At 48.7% G+C, this 17,141-nt stretch overlaps 1 protein-coding gene across 4 annotated transcripts in view; it reads left to right on the top strand.

Annotated features, from left to right (window-relative positions):
- The window catches only part of CYRIA (CYFIP related Rac1 interactor A), a 108,378-nt gene that overhangs the window by 38,112 nt on the left and 53,125 nt on the right, over nt 1-17,141 (top strand). For 3 of the 4 annotated variants that reach the window (XM_084793015.1, XM_084793017.1, XM_084793016.1), the window contains one exon: nt 4,812-4,951. The exons of the other annotated variant lie outside the window; for it this stretch is intronic. The gene's annotated coding sequence lies outside the window, so the exon portion shown is untranslated. The remainder of the gene's footprint in view (nt 1-4,811; nt 4,952-17,141) is intronic. 4 annotated transcript variants of the gene reach the window in all.

Raw genomic sequence — 17,141 nt, 5'->3', positions numbered from 1 at the left:
TGACCTTTATAAAATTATTTAGTTATCTCGACTGTGAAGTAGGAACATGCACATGGACCTCCAAGGGTTTGAATGGTGATCTACGCAAAGCATCTGGCTTTCTTCCTGATGGAGGGCAGACTGCCAATCAACTGTCGTTCCTACTCTTAGCTGTTCCAGGGTTGGTGGTGTTTGCCTTTACACTACATGTAACACTGAGGGGCAACTCCTGACGTACCTTGTCCCTTCTTCTTTGTGACTTTGAAACCAGGCAGCCAGGAATCTTGGGAGAATATATGCCATTAGCCTGGGGACTGTGAGCGGGAGTTGCCCGCCTGCCCCCCCCCACCCCAGCTGCTCCATCCTCTGGGACTTGAGAACTGACTTCCTCAGGCATCCTCATCCTTTCCACCCACCCTGATGATCCCGGCATACTCAGGCCTCAGGGGTCCAGCCACTTCCTTCTCCCATGAGTGGGGCTATGTAAACACCAAGACCAGGATGTCATTTACTGGTGCTGGCTGACCCCAGTGGGCTGCCAGCCAAGAGGGCCCAGGGACTAAACTCTCCAGCTGGCTCTGAGCACTTTGTGGCATTCCCTGCCTGGAGAGCTTTCCCCTTCCGGATGAAGTGTCCTCTGTTCCTAAGGGACCTGCTTGTATTTAATTCTTTCCGGGTTTTGCCCTTTAATATCGCTGCCTTGGGAAGGAGTTTTAGGAAGTGCTTAAAAGCAAGAATTCCAGCCAGAGTGCCTAGGTTCATAAACTGACCCCATGTCTCAAACCCTGAATCTCTTAGACAGGAGGCCAAGCCACAGTGTATCTCAGCTCTCTTACCTATGAAAGAGTCAAAAGCAATGCCAAGCCAACAGGATTTCTATGGGATTTTAGGGGAGAAAAGATGTATAGTTAAAGCTTGGTGCACAGTAAGTCTGTGATATGACACTGTTTTGTCTACCACTGCCATTTCATTTTTTCCACTGTCGTGTCCCCAGTCCTGCTGCTGTGGGAAAGATGTCAAATGAAACACTTTCAGATAGAGACCTCGCTCTGGTTTGGAGAGTAGGGTATTTTAAAGGGGTCCACTCCCATGCTGGGCTTTACGTTCCCTGTCTGTCCAGTGTGGAGGCAGGATTGGGTTTTCTCGGGCCCTTGGCCTCATCCTCTTTCTCCTCTTCACTTCTGCTTGCCCCCGCCGTGTCCTCACACCACAGACTCTCAAGAGTAGAAGGCATGCAGCTGTCCCACAGCTCCTTCTCTGGAAAGGAGGCAGGGGATGATGTGAGAGGGTTTGTTGCGTTGGGTGCCATCCGTAGATGTCTGTCAAGCTGTGGTTCCGTTCTGTGGCCCTGGGTGAAGCTTTTCACATTTCTGGGTTTTGGCTTCCCACATTTATTAAATGGTCTTTGTCACTCTCTCAGGCTGAACAAAGGCTATGGTATTGCAAACACACGTTTCTGGTTACCGTGTGCTATGAAGGGGCCGTCCTCCTTCTCACCTACAATGCCATCAGCTGCCACCGTGTTCACAATGCCAGTAGCAGAAGCCAGTAAGTGTAGTAAGATGCTAGGTTGCGTTGCTGTGGAAAGCGAGAGTTTGGTTTTACTTTCCTCACTTCGTTTCTGTTCTCACAGTCCGCCATTAGCTAGTTACCACTTCAAAGAGCTTGGGTTCATGACAAAGATACGCTTACTCTTTGTCGTTCCATGTTTATTTGGATATTACAAAATGATTTATAGACTCCGGGACAAATCCCCCAGAAGGCCATTCGATGTCAGACCTTGAGGCAGTCCTCATTGGGTCTTTGTGACCATGTCTAGAAAAAAGAGGAGATTGGGAGCATGATGAGCGCTGAGTCAATTCCCTTTGTTACCCAAATGCTAGCCAATGGATCCAAGCCAGAGTGGTGACAACAAGAGCCGCACCAATGCAAGCTTCCTGGTTCTTGGACTGTACTGTTTATTAGCTTTGCTGATGCACAGCCAGTTAGGGGGAGCCACTGGAGTGGTGGGATGTGTTGGCTTGTTTGCTAAAGGTTCTGAGTTCTCTGCTCCTTCCTGGTGCCTGTGAGAGAATATTAGTAGGAGGGGGGGGGGACAGGGAGAGGGAGAGGGGCAGTCAAGCAGGCAGACAGACAGAGACAGAGATTCAGAAACAAAGATGCCCACTGATTTGAATTAGGGCTGTTTATGAAGATCATGTGCGTGTATGGGGGCTTATTTACTGATTCATGAACCACATAGCCAGTGACTGGACACTCGCCCAGCACTAACCATTAACTACCAGTAGTCCCCCAGGGAGCAGTGCGGCCTCCACACCCTCTTCTGTATTGGTAGAGCTGTTGCTGTGAGGTTGCTGAGCTCTCCGGATGATGTCATGGAATGATGTGTATCTGGACATAGGGAAGTTCTGGAAGCATCTCTGAGTATTGAAGTGAACAAAATGGATAGAAAACATCAGGGCAGGATCATAGCTGTGCCGTGAAGACTTAGTGTTCTGACCTGGATTATCCGGTTGAGGGTAGCTGGTCCTGTTTGGGTGAGTGAGATTCACTTATGTCTCCTGAGCAGCCAGTAATCTGAGAGTGATTGAGAGAGAAAGCAGATGTTTGGGGGCATGGGGAAGCTTTCCTCAATGTCTGGTCACTCAATAGCTTCTCCTTTGTCTGCAGAACTTTCCTGGCTCACCTGGTTTTGTGGGGGAGACGGCTTTAACACACCCCCCCCAATCCTTTGGAGGTTCACTTTCTCTAGCGTTTACACGCAGCCTTGTATTGGACAGGACAGGCTCTGGGGCTGGGCATAGAATTTATGGGCATACAGCCACAGGACCCTCTTCCTCTTTTATACCACACCCTATTTTCCAAAAACACAGGTCCCAGCTCCACAAGCCTGTCGGAAAACACTCTCTCCATGAGGACATTTCAAAGTGGCTGTTTTCTCTATCATTTCCTACCCCCTACTTCACTTCCTGTTTTTTTTTTTCTTCCTCTTTCTCCGCCCCCACCCCATCTCTCCTGGCATGTCCCTGGCTGTCTGAGAACAGGAACAAAGCCCCAGAGCGTTGATAATCTTGATTTCCTGTGGTGCCCTCTGGCTGCAGCTGCCTATTGCTGTGTGAGTCCAACCTCCCCAGGCCTAGCAGGGAGCTGGGCAGTAACCCTTGGCTTTCAAAGACCCCTCCACCCTGACCAGAACAGAACCCAGTAGGAATAATCCTCCCTGGCTTTCTGAAGGCCTCCAAAGCACTTTGCCCTGCATTTGAGGAAGACAATGCATGCATACACAACTTTTGAGTTTGGGCCCCAGTAACTGTAATCCCATTGACATGAGCAGAAAGATCTGAGAGTTGGATATGGCACTGTTTCTTCTTCTGTTTTATATTTTGACTTTTTGCCATATTGATCTTGCTACCTTCTCTCAGCCCCTCCCTCTACTGGTGAACTCCTTTTTCTCTTCTTTTCCAATTAATCTTTCTCCTCTTTCCTTGCGTGTGTGTGTGTGTGTGTGTGTGTGTTTTCAAGGAAGCCTTGTACAAGATTGGACTCATCGCTTGCTCTACCGGTCACTTTCTTTAAGCCCCAGGAAACACTGCGGCTGTAAAAAGTTTAGGGTTCTGTTTGTTTGGCCCAGTGAAGTTCATGGTACCTGGCAAGAAAAATTTTACGCCAAATTGGGGAAATATGTGTATAAAAGTTCACGTGATACGCAGATATGATTTGCTTAGCAAATGTTAGTTACTTGCTGTGTGTCTTTCGATTCATTTTCTGCATAGCAGAGCGGCTGTTCAAATACACAGAGCAGTCAAAAAATTAAAAAATTGGTGCTTAAGGGAAGAGTCCATATCTTTTCCTAGTTTTCTGAGAGAAAGAGAGAGAGAGAGAGAGAGAGAGAGAGAGAGAGAGAGAGAGAGAGAGAACTGTTGCCACTAAGAGGTAAGGGCCACCTACTGCTGAATCCCAGTGAAGTCTTTCATAACAATATTTTTCTAATGAAAAGCATGGATACCATCCCAGCCACATGCCAGAGATGATGGACTGTTTTTACCAATTTAGTCCCCTCATGGTGAAACCATAAAAACTACACAAACAGCAGCCAGTGGAAAGTATCACCTCTCTCCCTCTTCCTCCCTCTCCCCCCCCCCCCCTTCTGTGAAATCTGTTTTTAAAAGGGAGGGGAGCTGGAACATATCTTAGTATTCAAAATGCTTGCTGTGCAAGTGTGAGGGCCTGTGTTCAGAGCTTCAGTACCCATGTACGTGCTGCACAAGCATGGTGACCCACTTAATCCCAGAGCTCAGGAGGCAGAGACAGGGGCTCCCTGTGCAAGCTGACTAGATAGACACCACAAAGAGGTGAGCTGGGAGGTCAGTGATAAACTACTGAACAAGACACCTGATGTCAACCTCTGACCTCTGCACACATGTGTACCCACACATCTGTGCATACACGTGTATGTGAACAGGCATACATACACACACACACACACACACACATACACATGTACAGTCAAAGGCTTCCCAGTCAGGGCCAGCAGCCACTCTTAAGTCAGCCTGACTGTGAGGCTGCACTTTAAAGTTCCAGTTGCTAGAGTCAGAATCCAGTCTGGCTCCTATTCCCAAACTGTTGATCCTCACAGCGCTGTTGTCTTCAAGCCTTGGTTTCCCCAGCTGCAGAGTGAATGAATTGGACAAGTTTATCTCATGGATGTCTTATAGCATCAGTTGTTCCCGATCCTGTGATTTTTCTCTGCTTGGCTTAAAAACTGCATTGTGATGGGAGAAGGCCTGGAAACTGTCTGTCTTAGTAACACGGCTTTGATTCCCTTTCTGCAGAGTGCTACTCCCATACGGACAGAGACCCTCAGGGACCAGTCTTGATTTGGGGAAGTTCCTTCCTGTGGCCTCATAGCTGCTCCACTGGTCTGTCCCTTCAGCCTGGATTGGTGACACGCGACCACTGGAGATATTTCCAGGTAATGAACCCTGAGTTTGAGGATGGCCAAGGGCGGTAACTAGCAAATTGGTAGGAAGTGTGTAATGTGCACGTTTGGAGGTCACCGGAAAGTACAAAGCTAGGCTTGTCATCGCTGATTAGAAGCTGTGGCTCCTAACACTGTGTCTAAAGAAAAACAAGATGAAAAAGGACATGATTAAAAATTGACCTGAATTCCAAGGAAGCTGTGGCTAGGAAGTGGTCTAAGGCCTCTGGGCTGTTTTAGCTGCATTCTTGACGGTGTCTGGACAGCTCTAGGTGTTTGGGATATTTAGGCATGCAACAGGAGTTAGCATGACATGTAGGCAGGAGTAGAACAGAGCTGGAGTTTCACTCGTTTAAGATGGAGCACACAGCTGAAGTCCTCTCCACCTTTGTTACCTCAGCCAAATGTAAACCAGCAGAAGTCGTTTGGTAGGCAGCTTCCTGGGGTGGGATTTGGGTGTCCTGCTGGAGGCCTGATTTGCATCCCATTTGCAACATTTTCAGGGAGAAATTTGGTTTATGGAGTTGTCATCCAAGGGCACTTAAAATATACAGGCTATAGTGCGCCTTTCTCATCGCCCCTTTCCTGACTACCTATTTGTTTCTCTCATAAGCCTCTCCCTTACCTAGTCCCAACAATATTTGAGAGTGTTCATCTTCCTATGAATAAATAGCACATGACTACATCTATTTGAATTTCTTGACTGAATTTGCATATGACGTGGGGCTGACAAGCCTCCCTATTTGACTAAAGATCAGCTTCCTGGACTTGAACTTATTAGCACATCTTCCTTAGGCAGACCTGGAACACCCACCACAGCATGACAAGATTAGAAAGGATGAAGGCAGCATTCTCACCCTGAGATGACTGCCCACTTCACTCTCTCACCAGTCACTGGGGTTACCTGTCTCTACCTCCTGTGCTGAATGAAGCTCTTTTTCACAGAGATGATCTTCAGTTTCCTTGAAAGCTAAAACCAGAAGGAGTTCAAGAGCTTAAGGCTGAGGACAGAGCCGAGTCAGGTGACCACTGAGGCACTAAGATGTTCAGTTCCCAGAATCTTAGGCTCCACCCTTGTTTCTTGTGTGTTCTTTGGTGAATAGCCCAGCGTTGGGTTCCCTGAGCTGTGGTACCATCCAGAGGAAGGAGAAAAGCTCAGTGAATTAGAATGAGCCTAGCGTGTGCTCGGCTGTGTGCTGACTCAGGGGCTCTGCTTACATCCTTCTAAGTTGCTGAGCCTGTGTCTCTCTGCCTGTAGCACAGGGACAGTGCTTATGTCCAGAGCCTGAAGGACATAATTTGTTGGTATAGTTTCTTCCTTCCAGTGAACCACAGCAAAGGTTAGATCCTTTCCCCACCCCTTTTGTAGCGATACTTAATCATAGCTCTAACCCCATAATGGATTTTGTGAGCTGCGTGCCTATAATCTGTGGGCAGACATTGTCCCCAACACCAGTCAGTCCCCAGCAGTTAAAGGAGGAAGAGAGGCTGTCACCAGGTTTTGCATTCCAAGTCTTTTCTTTGGCTTGGGCCAGGGCACCCTCGCCAGCCTAGGTATTTGGAAAGCTTTCTTTTCTTTCTCTCTTTTTCTTTTTTAAAAAAGATTTATTTATTTATTTATTTATTATTTATACAGTATCCATCCTGTATGTAAGCAGGCCAAAAATGGATACCAGATCTCATTACAGATGGTTATGAGCCACCATGTGGTTGCTGGGAACTGAACTCAGGACATTTGGAAGAACAACCAGTCCTCTTAAACCTCTGAGCCATCTCTCCGGCCCCTTGGAAAGCTTCCTGTGTGCACTGCCATAGGCAACGTCAAGGCCCAGCCCTCTCCCAAACCCCCTGCCCATATCTCTGGTTCCCTGAACTACCAGTTATCAATGTTCTTCTTTTCAGGAGTTTCTTGCCTTTTCTGATCAGCTCATGCGTATGGTCCAGAGGTAGGGCCATGGGATTTGGGGCAGGTGTTCTGATCTGGAACTCAGCCAGAAACTTCAGTTCCAACTACCGTCCCCTCCAGACGTCCTTCCTTGGCTGTTAACTGTTAAGGGTATTTCACACACACACACACACACACACACACACACACACACACACACACACAGCCATCCATTCATTCAGCAAATATTTGTAGAGCATGCGGTATGTGGCATGTGGCAGGTGTTTCTTAGTGCTAAGGGTAGCAGTGCAGAACGAAACCAAGTTCCTATTTGCAGGGAGCTGGCATCTGTGTAAGGCCAGGGATCGGGAGCAATTAGCATGTGCGCAAGTATTATAGAGGATGCCTTCAGCACAATAGGAGAAGTACAGCAAAGGAAAATAGCTAAATCAAGCTGAGCCAGAGGGCCAGACTGTCCCTGAACAGGTATTGCTGAGACCACAAAAGTTGGGCAGGAGACTTCTGACGAAGAGTTCTCTCAGTATGAAGAGAATGGGGGACAATGAAGTGAGAAGGGACTGCTGATACAGAGGCCCCAGGGAAATCCTGCATGGCCCCCACGGAGCTAAAAGTAGCTGGTGGGGGATGGAGCAGAGGACTGCAGGCGGAGTGGAAGGAGGTGAAGGCAGGAAAGTGTGGGCAGGTGGTGAGGATCCTTGAAGGCCACTGTCAGCACTTCAGTGTTTATATGTCCTGATTCCTTTACCATTCCTCTCTTTTCCCCAGTCCATCTCAAAGCCTCATCCCTAAATAGACACGAAGATAAGCGCTCTTACCCAATGGAGGATTAGTCATCCATTCAAAAAGCCTTTTCTGGGCTCTGGCTCCTAAGACTGGAGATGAATGCCTCTTTGGCTCTAGCCTTTAGGAGTCTCCCTGGTGCGTGTTCACAGCTTTGTGGAGAAGTTCATCAGTAGGTTAGGTCCAAGTGACTAGTTGTCCTAATTTGATCAGAGTACAACCAATTTGCTAGAGTGAGATTCTTCCCCCCGTTCCACGACACCACCCCACCCCCCATCCAGACGCACCCAAAGGTCATTTCTACCAATGCTTCTGGAGCTCAGTTACATAGTAGGCTTCTCCTGGGCTTGCCTTCAGGCTAAGGGGAGATGAGTTCACTCCGTGTTTGGATCCCCTCGATCAGCACACACATCAATCCTCAGCAGAACTGCCTAATGCACCGAGGCTGTGCTTGTTTGTCAGGCCCTGTAGAGGGCAACGCATAGTTATCAGCAGTGAGGCCAAAAAGCTGTCAGGGAACCCGGGAGAGGCCGCTGACTCAGACCCAGTATAGCCAAAGGCCAGAGTGGAGAAGCTCCCCGGGGGTGTTTTTCCTCTCAGACCTAGCCAGGAAGTCTACAGGTAAAATACTGGGCAGCCGAGCAACTCCATGGCGAGGCGTGATGAGTTGCTAGGACACAGAGCAGCAGGAGCAATGGCCGTGGCTGCGGATGTGGACTCGGCTTTCCCAGTGGCTGCAGCCGGAATCTGAGAACCCTCTACAGAAGCCGAGCTGTGAGTGTAGGACCTTGTAGGCCAGGCCAGGTGAGTTGAACTTAACTGAGGACTTGTGCAGTGATCTTGACAGGCTTTAAGGAAAGAAGGATTGTCAGGGCTGGGGAGGTATGGTCATGGGAGTGCAACGACCTGAGTGTGAGATCCAGAACCCGTGGGAAACAGATCCAGGTGTGTGTGTGTGTGTGTGTGTGGTGGGCCACACTTAAAATCCCACCACTGCTGGATCAGAGACAGATGGTCCATAGGGCTGGCTGGCCAGGAAGCCTAGCCGGCTTGGTGAGTTCCAAGCCATGGGTAAATCCTGTCTCAGGAAGGTAAAAATAGAAAACTAGCTTGTCAGTTCTTGAGGAATGGAACCCTCTATCACAAACACACACACACACACACACACACACACACACACACACACACACACACTTTTATATTTAAAGATTAAGGCACTAAGATATAAGGTAATATGGTATAATAAGGTACCAGGCAGCAGATATTATGCTGCAGAGGAGTTTATTAAATGAGCATGGGGGAGAAGGAAAGGGAGGAGAGGTGCCCCAGAGGGAGGGAAAAAGAGGGAGAGAGGGAGAAAGTAAGATGGTAGAGCAGGTAGAGGGGGTAGAGAGAGCGAGAGAGCCACATGGAGGTGTGCCCTCTTATATGGCCCTGGAAAGGGCCATGCCCCCATGGCAGGTAAACAACGACATCACAAGTAGGCGGGCTGAAGCAGAATCCTAACACACACATACACACACACACACACACACACACACACACACACACATGCGCGTGCAAATATATGTGTATATAAATATACATGAGCATACACAAACACACAGTCACACAAAAGCAAATATATGTATACCTAAATACACATGCACCTACCACACACACTCATAGACACACACACACACAGAGGCACATATGCCCAAACATACCACAATTATATGTGCACCCAAATATACATGAACACACGCACACACAAACACATACTCACACACACATGCATGCATACACACACATAGGCACACATGCACATACACACACACAGACACACAAATATATGTACCCAAATACATATCAACATACACAGACACACACACAGAGTCCCACACACTGGATGGTCTCATAGGATTGGGGGTTTCAGAAAAGAAAGGGCTTGATTTCCTTTGCTCCCTTTCTCCCCTCACCCACCCCAGTTCCTTTGAATGCTGGCTTTACTCCTCTTCTTGTTACTAGAAGACCCAGTTTTCTTAGGTCTAAAGGAGATCTCACATGTGAGCTCCACAGAGGGTTCATGGGGTGGATGGATACAAGGGCCTCTCCCACCACCCAGTGAGTGGGGAGCACCATGCTAGGCCCTTCTACCACCCAGTGAGTGGGGAGCACTGCAGTAGGGTTCTGGTGCACCGGTTGCTGTGAGAGATGGATGGATCTGACACCCTCTTTCTTACAGGCAGGCTGCCTTTATAGTTCTTATAGAGGAAGAGACTATAGACATTTTCCTTCAGTTGGAAAACAAATGCGCAATTTCCATCTCTTATCCCTTTACCCACTGACACTAACATAGAAGTTTCCCTTTAGAAGACAGATGTTTGTAAAAACAATCAAACAATAACAACAACAAAGAACACTATGTTTTTACCTTCAGCCATGCACTGAGCTCAGCCTGTAAATACCCAGAACTGGACACAGTCAAGGAGTTTACGGTTAATTGACAGCTGCAATGGAGCCAGTAGTCAGAGGAGCGGTGTGGAGGAAGTGATGCAGATGGGATGAGAAACATGCTGTCTCTCCATAGATATATCAGAGGTCTCAGGAAGGTCCATGTGAGCTGGGCACTGAAGAATGAGTAGGAGTTAGGGGCTGGAAAAGAAGGGCTCCTGGTACAGAGACACTGTCTATAAATAGGGAGCAGCACGCAAGTCTCTGCGTTAGGAGCGGGGAGAACAGCAAAAGGACTTGTCATGCACACATCATGTGCACTTACGTTTTACAAATCCATTAGGAGCTACCTCCTCAGCCTCCCACCAGGTCCCAGCGCTGACGAACCAGCAGGGACTGACGGATTTGCCGTGCTCTCTCTTCCCTGTGGAAGAGTCTGTGAGCATAATGAGATCAGAGGCACCAAAGAAAGAAGGAGAAAGAGGATGGAGGGGGGCAGAGGAGGAAGAGAAGGGGGGAGGAGAGTGTCTGCAGCGGCGACGGCCAGCTCCGTCCTCCATGTTGTACTGAGATTCCCTAGTGGTAAAATGCAGCTTCCTAAAGATGGGAATCTGCTCTTGCTTTGGGAGTGTACAAACCAACCCTTCCCTCTTTTTCTAGGAGAGAGACAGAGGGCTGAGGGTGGGGTGGATGTCTAAATACGTGTGTGTGTGTGTGTGTGTGTGTGTGTGTGTGAGAGAGAGAGAGAGAGAGAGAGAGAGAGAGAGAGAGAGAGAGAGAGGAGAGAAAGGGAGGGGGGTTGTGCATGTACATTCTACATGCATGTGTATATGAGTATATATGTATGTGTTTATACACATTATATTAGATTTATTTCGGAACCTAGTACAGAGCCTGGTTAAATCGACTTTCTACTGCCTTTGCTGGCTGGAAGATGAATAGGTGGGTGAGAGTTAACCTTGCCAGCTACATACCTCTTTAGATAGGCCAAAGTTAATGCACTGTGTGCTATTTTTAAACCAAGAGAGGGCACTAAGATGAGCCCCCCCACCCCCAAAAAAAGCTGAAGCTCAGAGTGGTGACATGGCTCACCCAAGGAAGTCAACATCCAAACCCTAGAATCATCCCCCCCCCCCACACACACACTGCATGCCATCTTTTCTATAAATAATAGCAGTTTCTGGTCAAGTGAGGTCTTTCTGTGTCCTTGGACAAGTCCCACTTAACGAAATGCAGAACTGGGTAGAGCCATGGCAGGCAGAAACTCTGGAAACTCATGCAGCATCTTGCCCTGCAGGTGTCTGCCCACGTGTTTCCAGGAACAGGAAATCCTCTGTCTCACGGCGAGGACTCAATAGGCGGCTGGGTCTAGCTTCAGATGCCATGCAACCCTCTATGCTGAACCCAGCCAGGCGTCAGCCATCATGGCCGTAAACAGCTCAACAGTGGGGTTCTGAGGGCTGTGTGCATTGCTGCTCTGATGGGGTTTCTTGGGAGATCAGTTTCCTCTCTGCAACCAGGACTTACCTGCCTTTTGCTTCTCGGTATCTCAGTTGTCCTGGCGGGCTGAGGTTAGAGGTGGATCCACGCCATTGTGGATTCTCTTCGCTCAAGAAAAGACTTCAGCCCAAACTTTCTATCACCCACTTCTCCATGGGAAGAGTGTCTTTCTTTGACAAAAGGCTTTGAGAAGATGCGAGAAAGGAGTGGCAGGGAGAAAGGAGGGGCCAGTTGCAAAGGGCTCTTGTTTACCCTATGGTGCTGCCTCCTTGTGGTGCTTCTTAGTATTGCAGGACACAAGTAGTAGAGAAACTGGCATGGGGGGGGGGGGGGCGGGTGGAGGGATACTACCAGCCAGGAGCCCAGTTCAGCTGCAGTCGCTATCAGCCCCTGGACACATCGAGGCTCTACATTTGTTTCTCCTCCTCTGGATTGGGAACTAGTAGAAGCAGATTAGGGTTGTGTGGCTAAGCCCTAAAGCTGAGCCAGCCTCTCTGTTTGGTCACTGAAGATGCCAACCCTCTGGCCTTGGGATGGAGATGTTAACTTACTTGGAATGTAGGAATATATTCTGGGGTTGAGGGTGTCTGAAAGCTGGCAGAGATGCCATATAGAGTGGCTACCCCTTTATTTCAACTAAGGACTCTTGCTTGGCTACCACTGCCTCTCACCGGAACCTCTTGTGAGCATTCCAGTTCAACGAAGCAAAGGAATGGCAGTCTACCACGTGTCTGTCTGTAGTTGTAGTCACATGGGGTACAGGCGGCCTGGAAATTTGATGATGTTAGCAGAGCCATTTGCACTTGCTTCCCGAAGTTCCCATGTGACAAATAGTGTGCATATTAGGGGATGGATGGCCTTTGGCCTCTCGGATTTCCTTCTAGAAGCAGGCTTCTGCGCAGAGGAGCTTTTTTGTTTTGTTTTGCTTTGCTTTGCTTTGTTTTTTTCAAGACAGGGTTTCTCTATGTAGCTGTGCTGGACTCACTTTGTAGATCAGGCTGGCCTGGAACTCACAGTGATCCTCCTGCCTCTGCCCTGTCAGGTGTCTGTAGACTGTGATATCCAACCAAGGAAGGGTGGTAGGCCATCAGAGGCAGGAGCATTCTTGAACAAGGAAGTGCTCAGAAGAGGGGGCGGGCGGAGGTTAGGGAGGGTCAGGACAAATCAGTAGGCTGTAGGAGTGCTGGCTGGAGGGGTGGCCTAAGGGTGACTCAGGCCTAGGACTAGAAAGGAAAAGTATTCTGTTTAGATTTTTTTTTTCCAGTCAGTGGGGCTGCCACTTCTATCTGAAACCCTGGCTCTAAGTCTGTAAATCCTTCTTCACTGGAGGACGACAAGGATGTAGCAAGTGAAAGTGTCAGGGGAAGAGAGTGGGAGGGGGGCGGGGAGGGGAGGTGGGGGTTGTCTCAGCAGGAGGGACTTAGCAGGCAGCACTCTGTTCCAGAACTGGCCCAGCACAGGCCCCTTCTCTGTGCAGCCTGGGCCCGGCTGGCCTGGTCCTCTTGAAGGGCTCAACAAAGACTTGCCTGTTCCTTTCATGACATCAGATCTTACCCTCAGGATTTCTCTGTCCTACTGGGGCAAGATCTCACACAGTGATAATAGAAGGAAGGGGAAGAGATGAATCAAGAGAAGACTGTCGCAGACGTCACCATGCCAACGTGCTAGGCCTCGAGGGGGAGGAAGACGATGCCTATGAGGGGCATTTTACCAGCTCATACCCGGGCCAGGTTCCAGGGGCTGGGCCATGGGTCTCTGTTCAGATTGTCCCCAGCTGCCCAGCTGGATGAAATGATTTCTTCATGAAATGCACTGATTCTTTTCTGCCTTCTTAATCTTTTTAAAGTATTCCACTGAACAAACTGACTTTTTTTCTTTTGCTTCCCCCCCCCCCCTCCTGAGGGCACAGGGTCAAACTTGGTTGTCCTGGCTGGCCTCAAACTTGATTGTCTTTGCATCTGCTTTCTAAGCGATGGGATGCCAGGCATGTGTCACCAGGCCGGGCTGGATTAACTCCTATAGCAAAGATGTATACTTTTATGGAAATCTCATAAAAGTATAGTGTGTAGAGGGCTGCAGGTGCCCCTTCTATCTGGTGTGTGTGCATGTATGCATGTGTGCATGTATGCATGCATGCATGTGTGTGCACGTGCGTGCATGTGAATGTAGACAGCACAGTCTGCAGTGGTGATAATTTAAAGTGTGCCGACGTTAGCCATGTATTCTCAGGCTTGAGGAATGAAATAGTGTATTTGGAAAGGCAGCCCAAGGCCCGGCCCATAGTGCCCACCCACAGATCTTATCCCCATGTACATTTTCATCAGCACAAAGTAGGAATCAACGAGCCTGCTTATTAGACAAAATGCAAATTAAACCAGTGTGAGGGCATCTCCTCATCAGTCCAGGGAGACAGGGGTAAGAGGAGAATTGGATGGTGGGATTCCAAGTCCTTTTAGTGGAGTGCAGTGGTCCCCGACCTTGAAGCTCCTGGGGACCGTCCAAACAGAGGCAGGCCTTGCAGTTCCGCATATGTGATGAATCTGTGAGTGGACACCAAGGGTGTTGCATTAGGTTGCTAACATGAAGGGTGCAGGAAACTCTGAGGAAAAGACTATCTATCACGACTAGAAATAAATGGCAGCAAAGTCCTTCCTGGAATTACTTATGGGCAAGAAAAGCTTGCTGTGAGCATGAGGACTTAAGCTTGAGAAACACAGAACCCCACATGGAAATTCTGGGTGTGGTGGTATAAGAATCCAAGGGCGAGGAAAGCGGAAACAGGAATGTGCTTGGGGCTCCTCAGCCAACCATTTTAGCCTATTGGTGGACTTGAATGGCATTCTCAGAGATGACACCTAATGGCGTCCTCTAGCCTACACACACACACACACACACACACACACACACACACACACACACACACACCACACACACATTCACACACACACACACCACATACTTGTGCATACAGGAACACATGTATGCGTAGTAACTTTTTTAAAATCTGCTTTTCAGAGGGACTTGAGGAACTAGAAAGGGTCAGAAAAGAGCTCTGCATCCAACCCGCTTTCAGGTAAAGCCAGCTAGGAAGAGAGATGTGGTCCTTGGCTGTGACTCTGGGTGGTAAGTGGCAGATATCCTGGGCCTCCATTGTCCCCGCAGTTAGTTTCCACCCTCCAGTGAGAACCAAGTGGCCGGAGGTTGTAACACTGTGATAGTTTGGATGAGGATGGGCCCCATAGGCTCATATACTTGACTGTTTGGTCCTAGTTGGTGGAACTGTTTGTGAAGGATTAGGAGGTGTGGCCTTGTTGGAGGTTGGAGGCAGTGTGTCACTGGGAGTGGGCTTTGGGGTGTCAAAAATCTGTGCCATTCCCTGTTGTGGAATATTTATTAGACACTAGAGGGCTTCTCTGCTATAACTACTTTCCAAATAATTGAGGCAGAGACATTTTAGGTTTATAATAAGCTTTAAAGTACAATAACTGGGCAGAGATCAAGCCTCTAAGCTATTTTGCTATTTCCCAGCTACACACGCCCAAGTTATTTGCCATAATTGTTCCTGCTTGAGCTGCTTCTGTCCCATCAGACCAGCCCTCATGGCTGCTCATGTCATGGTCATTACTGGCCTGTGGTGACTTCCTTCCCTCAGGCTTTCTCTCCTGTTTCCCTCGCCCATTGTGGTCCTCTTCTGAGACTTCAAGCACAGGAACCTAAGCTCCGCCTACCTCTCTTTTGCCCAGTTACAGGCTTCTAGCTATTTTTATTAACCAATCAACTTTAAATTGGGGAGCAAGGGTTACACAACAAAGGCCAGTATTTAGCATCTGAATACATAGCACCAGACCAACCCCCAACAATTCCCAATGAACTCTCTCTGCCTCATGTTTGTGGGTCAAAATAAACTCCAAGATACTGCCTTGGTGGCATGCCAGCCTGCTTGACACTGTATTCCCTTCCATGATGGTCATGGACTCTAAGTGTCTGAGACTGTAAGCCAGTTAAACTCTTTTGTTTATAAATTGCCTTGGTCATGGTGTTTGAGCACAGCAATAGAAAAATAACTAAGGCACAAAACCCTGAAAACCACTTTTTCTGCTCACACCTGCAGTCAATCTTGGCAGAGAAGTGCAGTTAATTTGAGGCCAATTTAGGCTTATAAGTGTGACCTTGTCTGAAAATGCTCAAAAGGAAGGGGGAGAGGGAGGGGGAGAGAGAGAGAGAGAGAGAGAGAGAGAGAGAGAGAGAGAGAGAGAGAGAGAGAGATGGGGGGAGAGAGAGAGAGAGAGAGGGAGGGAGGGAGGGAGGGAGGGAGAGAGGGAGAGAGAGAGAGAGAAGAAACTCCTTTTGCTAAAAAGCATTGACTCCTCACTTGAGCCCACAGGAAACTGCACGGTACCCAAGGTATGACACACACCACACCTTCCCCCCCCCCCTCCAGATGAGAGCTACTATGTATGATGGAGAGGCTGTGCTGTGGAGGAGACCCTCTTATGGGAACCTGATTGATCCGGTTTTATGATGACAGTGATCAAGATTATAGATCCTTGACCTCCTCACAGGGCAGAAGCTGAAGTCCTAGTGGGTTGGACAGCACCTTGGCCAGGACTGCTTGGCTGTTTTGCCACTACCCCAGTTATTTCTCTATTTAGACCCGAAGCTCCTATCTGTCTCCTGAAGAAGAGTCAGAGTCACTGGCAGAGTGTTGCTTGTGGGTCTGCTGGAGACAGAGCCTTTGCCCAAGAACTGTGGTTCCCAGGACCCTTCACTCAGCTGGACTCTCAGTTAGAAGGCACCCAGGACCAGCTCCATACAAGGCACTGTCTTCCAGTGGACCTACAAAATAGCCCAGATAGCATCCCATAGGTCTTTGCGGCCTGCAGGCCCTCAGAGAGTGGCAGGCAAACCAGCCAGACTGCCTGAGTGCTCAGTATGGCCAGCAGACACCACCCCGGGAAGTCTAGTGGCTGCAGAGTCTGTGCGGGTGATGGAGTGTGGCCAGAGAGTCCTCAATAGCTGGGCTGGGCCTAAACAGAAATCCGGAGATAAACTTTAAGAGTTTGTTTGTTGGGTTCCGCCATGGTCTTGGGTCATTCATCTAAACAGGGGAGTTCCCGGGAACTGTGTTGCTTCTCTTGTGTATTTCAAAGCTTCCTGCAGAGGCGTCTTTTGTGGAAGCTACAGATGGAAAAAAAAAATCTCTTCTTCTGATGGTATTTCAAGTGGCTTTTTTAAGTATCAATGGTGTGGTGTGGTGTGTGTGTGTGTGTGTGTGTGTGTGTGTGTGTGTGTGTGTGTTTTTACATGTGTATGTTTGCATGTATGTGACTGTGTGTGTGTTGTATGTGTGTGTGTTACGTGTGTTTGTGGGAGTGAGGGGTGTGTGTACCTATGCTTCAGTAAGAGGAGGAGAGCCTGTGTCCTGCTCCATTACTCTCCCTCCACATTACTCTCTTGAGACAGGGTCTGCCACTGACCCTGGAACCATTTTGCTGGTAGGCTTGGGAGCTAGCATGCCTGTGGTCTGATCCACTCAGCCACCTGTGTTTCCTTTTGTCCCAGATA

Source organism: Acomys minous (genome assembly GCF_964271855.1).
Source record: "Acomys minous genome assembly, chromosome: 8".
NCBI lineage: Eukaryota > Metazoa > Chordata > Mammalia > Rodentia > Muridae > Acomys > Acomys minous.
Note: the sequence above shows the minus strand (reverse complement) of the source record. Positions and strands in the feature narration are given on the sequence as shown.